This window comes from Mus pahari, chromosome X, assembly GCF_900095145.1.
Source record: "Mus pahari chromosome X, PAHARI_EIJ_v1.1, whole genome shotgun sequence".
NCBI classification, from domain to species: domain Eukaryota; kingdom Metazoa; phylum Chordata; class Mammalia; order Rodentia; family Muridae; genus Mus; species Mus pahari.
This window is the reverse complement of record NC_034613.1, coordinates 13,299,960-13,310,640: the sequence shown is the minus strand read 5'-3', so window position 1 is coordinate 13,310,640 and position 10,681 is coordinate 13,299,960. Positions and strand designations below refer to the sequence as shown.

The window sequence follows — 10,681 nt, the reverse complement described above, 5'->3', positions numbered from 1 at the left end:
TCTAAGTTAGGACACAGGACTAAAGAGGTAAAACTGTAAAGGTATACTGCTAGCCTTGCTGACTAAAAACAAATTGCTTGTGGTTGTCTTTGTGGACAGGTACTGAGAAAAGGGCTTTTGCTAGATCAATAGCTGCATAACATGTTCCAGGAGATATGTTAATTTATTCAAGAAATAACACTATATCTGGTACTGGAGCTACAATTAGAGTTATTAGATGATTGAGTTTCCAATAATAAACTGTCATTCTCCATGATCCATTGTCTTCTGCAGTATCCACATAGGAGAATTAAAGGGAGATGTGGGAACTACCACCCCTGCATCTTTCAATTCCTTGATGGTGGCACTAATTTCTGGAATTCCTCTGAAGATGCAATACTATTTTTGATTCGCTATTTCCTTTGGCAGAGATTCCATTTAGCCTTTCCAACCAAATAGCCCTCAGGGAACAAATGTGTGAATTGTGCCAACTTATAAATCTATCTATCCCAACTATACATTCTGGGACTAGGGAAATACCACAGGTCAACAACCCAAATGAACCAACTGTGAGTTGAACTTCAGCCAAAGCTCCATTATTCACTTGACCTCCACAAGCCCCTACATTAATGAGAGGAACATTTCTTGGGGGTCTCCTAAAATCAGCATCAATTCTGAGCCAGTATCTAATAGCCCCTAGAAAGTCTAATTGTTACTTTTGCCGAAGTGTACAGTTCCCACAGTATAAAAGGCTGTAGGCCCCTCTGAGGAAAGACGGGAAAAGCTAATGGTAAAACATTTAGGTATTTTGCCAAACTCCTTCCTGAGGGGAACTTGGCCATCCCTTCATTCTAAGATCTGGTTCTTATACACTGGGCTGAAATATCCTTTTGCCAGAATCCAATGAAGCCCTTCTTTCATTTCTTTGAGAAGTTTTCTACTTACACAAATCAAACAAAATGCAGTAGGCTTTGTATCTATTTCATTACTGGAAATACTACAATTGATGAGCCAGTACCCAAGGACCAAGAGTCATACCACTATAAAATTCACTTTATACCAGCCATTATGGGTCAGGCCATTATAGACATTGCTTTGTCTATGCTTCCCACTAGAATAACAATGAACACATTGTCTATAGTGATTCAATGCTGTCACCTGGCCTCTGCTACTTCAGGGCCCAATTAAACCCATTGGGTTTAATTCATCCAACTGAGCAGCAGCATCTCCAACCCTAAGGAAAAAGTACAACAGGAAAAAAGGACAGCAAAGCTCTGCAGGCATAATATATTTGTACACAGTGTAAAGTTTACCCTTGGATTGTTCAAATGTCGATTTCTCTGCTCTCATATCTTGTATCAATCCACAAGGCATTGCAATGCTTATATCAAGAATCTTCTGTCTCAAGTTGGTATAAATAGTTCTTACCATTTATTCTCTGCCTCAATTTATTCTCAGTAAACACTGATCACCCATCGGCTGGGCAGAACAGAGAACAGGGTGGGACATCTGACAGCCAGAGGAAGGAGAGAGCCAAATTCATCAGTTGCTGAATGGAGGAATTGGAGCCATGAAGAATGGATCCAAAGAACCAAATTAATAATAATATCTAAGTATCATTGGATGGGGCTGGGAGATAGTCAGATTAGCATAGGAGATAAAGGAAGGTCATTTAACTCCTCAGCTATTGAAGTGCAGTTTTAAATAAATCTTAATTTTTCTTCATAGTTATTGGGGAATAACATAAGGTAAAGAAATACAGCTGCCTGATTAATTCACTGTTTAATATCAATTTATGTTTATATTAAAGATAATTCTTTAACTTTCATGTATTTTAATTGCTTTTAATTATGAAACAGTCATATAACTTAAGCACTATTCTCAATTAATATTCCAGCATTAAATGAGCACAGGAAAAAAGATTCTGTAATCTTTTAAGTAGCCATCAATCTTACTGCAGTTACAATTTTTTTTCCTTTCGAAATAAAATTTTTTTTCTTTTGTTACAACACATTCATTGAGAAATACTGTGATACTATATTAACTCTGTGTGAATAAAAAGCAATTGAGACTCTCTTTGAATGAGTATAAAGCACAAATTGCTTTTTTTTTAAGATTTATTTATTGATTATATGTAAGTACACTGTAGCTGTCTTCAGACACTCCAGAAGAGGGAGTCAGATCTTGTTACGGATGGTTATGAGCCACCATGTGGTTGCTGGGATTTGAACTCCGGACCTTCGGAAGAGCAATCGGGTGCTCTTACCCACTGAGCCATCTCACCAGCCCCACAAATTGCTTTTAAATGAAGTCTTTAAAAGGAAATTATATGAGCTTAAGGGTCAAATAATGTAAGTTAAAAGGTTTTCTCTGAGAATAGAAACTTAAGGCTAAAAACTGCCTTAGAAAAACAAAGCCCAGGCATGTCCAGGCCACCAGGCCTGCCTTGAGACTGAAATTAGCTGGCCATAAAGATAAGGAGAAAAGAATGCAGGAACCGATCTGAGCTATCTCGGACGACTCGGCAGCCAGCCATCTGGCAGAGCAGCGCCTCCCCCTGCTCATTAAGACATAGTTTGGAGACATGCATTAACCAGATGTACTGCCAACTTAGATAAGCATCCGGCCCTCGGAATTCCTGATGCCCCAGCCTGCACGTACTATTCTGCTGACTTGTAATCACTGACTGACATTTGAATGAGCCAATCATGAGTAACCCCGCCAATTCTTCCTGAGCCCCCGACCCTCTCCCCATAAAATCCCCTAACTTTCCAGCCTCGCGGTCGATCCCTCTGTCTCCTGTGTGAGACACGTATCAGTCCGGAGCTCCGCCATTAAAGCTGCCTCATGCGTTTGCAAAAAGAAGGTCTTGTGTTTCCTTGGGATAACCCGACTCCCATGACTTGAGGGGGGTCCCCGAAAGGGGGTCCTACACCTTCAACTCCTTCCCTTTCCACAAAAGGCCTATAGCCTTGTTTGACAGAACACTACTACAGTAGGTTACTTATGTTAAGCCCCTAATAAACTATTAATAGTCGAGGGTAGTTTTTTCTTGTACGTGGGATATGTTCTTCTAACTTAAAGATAATTCTTTCTTTTTAAGTATTAAACACTTTTTATGGTACAAGGCAGCATCCTTGATGTAGAGAAATCTAATTAAAACAGCATTGTCAAGAATAAACAGCTGCTTCCTGGTGTTTAGCCATTGCCTGTAAGAGGCCAGTGAACACAAACTGAAACAAAGGTGAGTCTTCTTATTTCTGAGACAGTGATAGAATTGTCCCAGTGTTTAAATATATTCATATACCCAGTTATATAAATCTAAGTATAAAACCATGTAATAGGTTTGAGGGGACATCCCCAAATTTATGGAAAGTAAAACATTACTAATTAGGTCCAATTTTATCTTGAGAAAGGGAGAGCAGTTGGGCCCCATTTTGGCCCTGGTTTGGGCCATGAGGACAAGCATGAGTCTTGCTTGAGTTTTGAAAACTGTCTCAGTCACTTCCGTACTGGAGTGACTCAGCACAACCTGCTTGAGCCTGCCTAGCTACTGCTGATGTGGAATAACTTTGTTAGATTTGTCAGTCACCTGATACCCTTCCTCACCTTTCCCTTCCCCTATGTCATCTCACCTCAACAAAAAAAACCCACCTCCTCTCTCAGCCCTTTATAAACAAAAGGATTGATACAATTAAATGAGTTCCTGCTTTGACAGACTCCTAGCTCAGGTTGGTTATTCTCCTGAAGACAGGAGATCTGAGCCTCAACATCTTGCTTCAGTTCCGGAGGAACTCGGTGGGACGGGGTTCTCTTCTCTCAGTCAGGACCTGCAGGCAGATAGCCAGCACACTAAAATTGTTGCTTTAAGTAAGATATCCATGATCTGAATTTGGTGTATGAATTAAATTATGGTATACATTAAAAGCCATGAGACATTTGTTTTATAATAAATAAGGCAGTGGAATTACTCCTTAGTCGCCTTTTTAAGATAAGTTATTAGGTCTGCCCTTTCTCCATTCTTATTAATTCCAGAGAAGATCATTTTTGTTCCAGGTGATGCCATTGTTCTTGTTGGCATCTGTATAAGAGATATCTGTCTTCCATCCAAACAGACTATGGAGAATTGATCCAGTCTTATGCTCGCCTCCCTTTTCCAGTGTGGCACTGGGCACACTTCTGAACAAAAATCTTCTTGCCCTTTTCAACATTACCTGAAGAAATATAGTTTTTAGCTTGGCTGATGTACACCAAAGCTATTTGCAGAGCTTGCTTCCCCTTGTCTCCTACTCCAAGGTGTTTGCAGCAGCGTCTCCCTATCTGCTGTTGTCTACTGCTGCTTAAAGAATTTTCCCTTTCCCTGCCAGTGTAAACAAAATCAAGACCACCTTTCCCCTTCCCTATCTGCAGGAACAGACTAGCAGTCATAAAGACCACAGCTGACAGAAATAACAGCCCTTGAGAAAACTTCCCTAACCCACCTCAGTCTGAATTCCGAAGAAAACCTTGACCTTGCTGACAGAGTTTTCTGCCAAATTAAAAATATGCTGCTGCTAAACAATAATAAAATAACTATGTGACACCCCCCCCTCAAAAGAGTATAAAAGTGCTGTACTTTTTACAATCGGGGATTGACTCTCTCTGTGAGGCTGAGCAACCCCGCAAGCATTGGAATAAAAACCTCTTGTCATTACAGCGATCTGTCATCAAGCTCTGTTTCTGGGGGTCGTGTTCTCTACACCTGGGCCCCTGGGGCTCCAACACACCCATTTTAGATTCACTCCAGGCTGGTCAACACTACAAATGTTCAGTCTCAAAGACAGATGTCCCACTCTCTCTTAAAGATAATTCTTTAACAAAGATTTTCAAATGTGCTGGTGTTTCTCACCATTTTGTGTCTTACAGGATTAGCAAAGGGCCTTCCTGTTGTGGAGGATTAGGTATTACAATGTACAAACTCTAGTAATGCAATTTCCCTGAGCCTTAAAATTTCTTCATCAACACTAAGCCAAGGAATATTAAGCATCTCCAACTCCTTTTCAGTAAACCATCTTTTGATAATGCTTCAGCCAACCATTCAAACATACCTTTATACATTTCTTAACTGTGCAAGCTTTCATATTGAACCTAGAATCTCCACTCAGTGGGCTCATATCAATAAACTCAGCCTGATACAGTTTTATGTTCCTTCTGCATTATCGCACATCCTTAAAATCAATTCCCACACATATTCCCCAGATTTCTGTTTGAATGATTACTTTGCTAATTAAGCAAATTGCTTAATTGCTCAGTAAGCTTTAGTAGTGTAGCATACCTCTTCATGGACTACACTTTCTACCTCCCCTCTAGGAGCCTACTTTGCCTTGAGTCTGGTAATAGGTCTAGAAGCAACTATTGGTTGACTGAGTGATATCAATATTGTCTTGCTTGGCATCTCCTTCTGGGAAAGTGACTGCTGGTTTAACAGACATGAAGGATTAATTTCCTCAGTCAAAAGGGAAAGGGCAATATTTTAGGGGTTGGGATATAAGTATGTTTTCTGCTGAAGGTTAAGAGACTTAATTCTTTGGGGAGACACATCCTTGAGAATCTGAGGGTTGAAAGTTCTCAGGTTCAATAGGCTCCTCCCATAATCTTCATCCCAAGTTACAGGATCCCATTCTTTATCAATTAATGCTCTTATTTTAACAGCTGATCTCTTCTGAGCCTGAGACTTGAGTTTTCACTGTGATTCAACCAACCTTATAATAAGGCCTTCAGTTTGATTTTTCACAACTTGATTCCTGTGGGTGCTAGAGACGTTTTCTTCAGAACATGCTTAAAAACCTTTAGGTGGTTTATGCATATTTGGAGCCGGTCAATTTTATCAGAGTTCATTGGTATCCTTCACCATATCCTGAGATGCTAGAAGTTGGTTAATTTTATCATGGAGCTCATTCTTTTCCTTTGTCCAGAGATGCTAGGAACAACTGACCAGCATCACAATTTTCCCCATTTTTTTTCACAAATTGTCAAAAATTTTATGTACAAAGTCAAAAAATTCATTGCCTCTTACAACTGGTGAATCAAGATAAACAAATGCATTTGTCTCCTTAAGTTTGTAAAATATTTCACCCCATGGGCTTTCAGTACCCTCTGAGTTCCCCGAAGAGATTTGGTAACTGGAGAAGATTCAGTAAATATATGTGTTGACAAATTGGAAAGCCTATTCCAGGTGTATAAAACATTCCTCCTCATACTTACATTGTTCTAGAACCATTTCTGGGACCAAAATCTGTATTAATCTGAGTTCTCTAAAGTAACAGAACTTATAGAACGAATCTTTCTACATAGAGAGAAAGGGGATGAAGTAGAATGATTTATAGGCTGTAGTCCAGCTAGTCAAACAGTGACTGCCTATAAATGGAAGGTTCAAGAATCCAGTCAGTTCATGAGGCTGGATATCTCAGCTGGTTTCCAGTATACAGCAAAATCCCAAAGAAGCAGGCTCTAATTCCACTGAAGGAATGGACTTCCTAAGAAAAGCAAAAGTAAGTTGGCAAGACAGAGCTTCCTTCTTCCATTTCCTTTATGTAGGCTGCCAGCAGAAGATGTGATCCATATTAAAGATGGATCTTCTCATCTCAAAGTTCTGGATTAGAAATGGGCCTTCTACCAACAGAGTCAACTAACCTAGACCTTGGGGGCTCCAAGACTGAACCATCAACCAAAGAGCAAGCATGGAGTAGACCTGCACACATGTAGCAGAAGTTAACCTTGGGCTTCATGCAGGTCCAACAACTGGAGTGGGCTGTCCCTGAATGTGTTGCATGCCTATGGATCCAGTTCCCCTAACTGTGCCAGCTAATCTGGCCTCAGTAGGAGAAGATGTGCCTATTTCTCCAGTGACTTGATGAGCCGGGGGGGGGGGGGGTAGTGATACCCATGGGGGAGGCTCCCCCTTCTCAGAGGAGAAGGGGTTGGGGGGAGCTGTGTGAGGGGGTACTGGGAGGAAGGGTCTGATATTGGGATGTAAAGCAATTAAAAATTAAATTAAAAATGTCTTTCCACTTCAAATGACTTAATCAACAACAACAACAAAAATAATCCCTAACTGGTATGCCCAGTCATTTGGATACCTGTTGATTCCAGATATAGTCAAGTTAGAATCTGTCCACTAACAATACCCCATGGTAAAACTCCCCACTGCACACTACATGCCCCACTCACCATGTATAGTGTATGCATGTCTCTATTAGGCAAAATGTACACCCATGCCCCACCAACTGTGGACAAAACTCCTTCAGGCCTCACTCTTCATATGAAACATGTTTCCTGTCCACCTTAGTCCTCTGACCCTGCTTGCTCTACACTTTTGTGTGAGAAAACAACCCAGTGCTCATATGAGAGAAGCCCCTGAATTGTCAATTAGTTGAGGTTGTAGAGAGCTGCAGGCTAGTGTGGCAGTGATCATGCCAGAGGAGAGTGGAAGCAGCACAAGCTGCGTGCTAAGCCTGGGTGGCACATTGTCTTAGCCAGGATTTCTATTCCTGCACAAACATCATGACTAAGAAGCAAGTTGCGGAGAAAAGGGTTTATTCAGCTTACACTTTGCTACATCCACTCCAGTAGTGACTTGCATTACAGGTTTGGAAACCTGGAAGCAGTCCTGAGGCAGAGTTTCAAGGAAACTCAGCCTCCTGGAACCTTGGCATTCCCATAGCTAGAATGCCACAGATTTCTCCCTGCAATATCGTGGAGGGTCTTGCAGGCTTTCTGACAGTATTTTACTGGATAAGAGTTAGAAATCTCAGGGCAAGCTTAGCAAAGTATACTTTTAGAATCTTCATTACAGCCAAGTTACTTTCATATGCAAGTATTTACAAGGCCTAATAGGGGGGTTGTGGCATTGCATTATTCATGAGAAGGTCTGCTAGAGCAGAACCCCCTGGTGCTAGCTCTCACAAGGCTCAAAGGAATAGCACAAATTGTGACTAGGGTGTGAAATCCTTATTTGACTCTAGGCAGGGCTGTTTTATCTTTACTGTAAACATTACCTGGTTCCTGTAAGTCCTTTGAAGTCACTCCTCTTTTTTGTGTCAGACAACTCCAATGTACTTTGCCTGCTGTGACATCTTACCCCTTTGTTTTCTGTATAAGACTGGTGTTCGCTTTGTGACATTACATTCAGATCCAACACTCTCTCTGTGTCATGTCTGTCAATTCCTGCTGACTCTATGCCCATCTGTCCGAGACTCTGATTCACACGGATTGAGGAGGGCCCAGGAGGGCAACACTTCCATACTGCTGTTCACCACAAAGGAAGTCAGGACTGGAACTCAAGCAGGTCAGGAAGCAGGAGCTGATGCAGAGGCCATGGAGGGATGTTACTTACTGGCTTGCTTCCCCTGGCTTGCTCAGCCTGCTCTCTTATAGAACCAAGACTACCAGCCCAGAGATGGCACCACCTACAAGGGGACCTCCCACCTTGATCATTAATTGAGAAAATGCCTTATAGCTAGATCTTGTGGAGGCATTTCCCCAAATGAAGCTCCTTTCTCTGTGATAACTCTAGCCTTTGTCAAGTTGACACAAAACTAGCCAGTACACACATGCCATTTGAAGAAGCAGAACTCAGTGGCTATCAACAAGGACATAGAACTCAAACTCACAAGTAGAATGTAAGACAGGAGCTAAGCCTCAAGGGTTGTAGGGCAACTACACAGATGCAACCCTACATATAGAAAGTCAAATAAGCTCAGTAATGAGAAATTCCTAAAAATAAATGGAAGACATTTGGTGACATCACTGATAAAGCAGTAGTAACAGAAAAGGGAAGGGATGTAACTATGCTTTATGGCTTTTTATCACTACTGCAAGACTAGAAGTAAGGTTTCTTATCTTTTATGTATTGAAATTTTGTCTGTGTCCAGTTAACTGCAAGGCTTTTTTCACTTATCCTAAGCTGATGTTCATACAAAGATTTTGACTCTTTCAAAGTTTCCCAGACACAAATACACTTTCTGGCCAAACACCAAAAACTCAGCTTCAGTTCATTACCATTATTGTGTGAAATTCAGAGTTCTGTCATCTTCTGGGCTAAAGAGAGTTTGGAGAACAAGATCTGTAGTTAGACAACTGTATATTAATTATTTAATATTTTAATTATGAGTATGAGTGTCTGCATAGTTATATATGAACACAACTACAGGTACCATGAGTGCCAAAGGTCATCCCCTTGGAACTGGAGTTACAGGCAGTTGTGAGCAGACACTGGTGTTAGAATGTTATAAATTATACTTGGGTCTTCCTTCTAAGACCTTCTTCATTTACCGTAAGAAAGTATCCATGTTTACAACTAGATTAGTAAATTTCTCGGCTCATATCCTTCTTGTAGATATTAGTTTAGATAAGGCAGTCCAGACTACTTTGAATTTTGAATTATTTCAGTCACTTTTAAAAGCAATCTTGAAGTGACTTTAAAGGTAAAATTTAAAACTCTCTTTAGTTTTCTATGGCTCTGGTTTGAGCTAGCTCAAGTCCCAAATACCACATCAGTGAATCTTTATGATAAGGTTCTCTTTATTTAGAGCAGTTTCTCAAAGTACCATAAGATATTACATAGAAGTGCTCACTAATTTAGCACCAATGAAATATTCTATACATTGTAATAAAGACTTATACAGACACATCCATGACTGACATTTACCACAGGACAGTTTATACCTTGAGGATATTTTGATGACCTATGTAAAACAGTTATTTCTCAAATATTCAAGTCTTTTTAGTATTCCTTTTGATTCTGCTTGTCAGTTGTAACAGCTATTTCTTGAATTCATCTCTTTTCAACACCTTATTATATGCAGCTAAAAGCAACAAACTGATACTTGTATTATTCTCTCAGAAATTTCCTAAGTCAGATCCAAAAGTTTAACTGACATGTTCTTTATCTGTTTACAGAAGAATTTAGGTGTTTTCCCATTTGCCCCTTACTAAATAATGTGGGCATTCATACTACATACTACAAAGGGGCATTCACAAACAGTGCCTAACTGGGAAACACAGGGTAAAAAAGATAACAGGAAAAGATTGATTAATGGGAACAATATCACTGATAGACTAAAGGAATAAGTTCTGGTGTTCAATTACACAAAGGATAATTGTGGTTAGCAATATGACATCATGCAGTTGAAAATAGCCACAGGAAATTATTTCAAATAATTTCATGATGCAAAATTGATAAATATTAGAGATAATAGATAATGTTAAGTAATTTGGGTTGATCAATACACATATGCAAATTCACCAAGATATCACACTGTAACCCATAAAAACTCACAATTAATACTTACAAATAAAATGAATTGAACACATTAAAATCAAAGACATTTGCTCTTCTGTTCAATAAAAAGGGAAACCTAGGAGAAAATAGTATACAAACACATCTGTGGTTACTGTACAAATGAAAGAAGTAAGAATATTATTTCATGTTCAGCAGAATGAGTAACAGGATCATTTTATGTTACCATATAAAATTTTATCTGCAGATGTGTATATACACAAAATCAAAATGACTTTTGACTTGTAGGTACACTTGAAAGAAATATTTGCTGGGCGTGGTGGCGCATGCCTTTAATCCCAGCACTCAGGAGGCAGAGGCAGGCAGATTTCTGAGTTCGAGGCCAGCATGGTCTACAAAGTAAGTTCCAGGACAGCCAGGGCT

At 39.9% G+C, this 10,681-nt stretch overlaps 1 pseudogene; it reads right to left on the bottom strand.

Moving 5' to 3' along the window:
• Positions 1-3,946: 3,946 nt before the first annotated feature.
• LOC110313753 lies at positions 3,947-4,407 on the bottom strand (annotated as a pseudogene).
• Between the last annotated feature and the right edge of the window lie 6,274 nt (positions 4,408-10,681).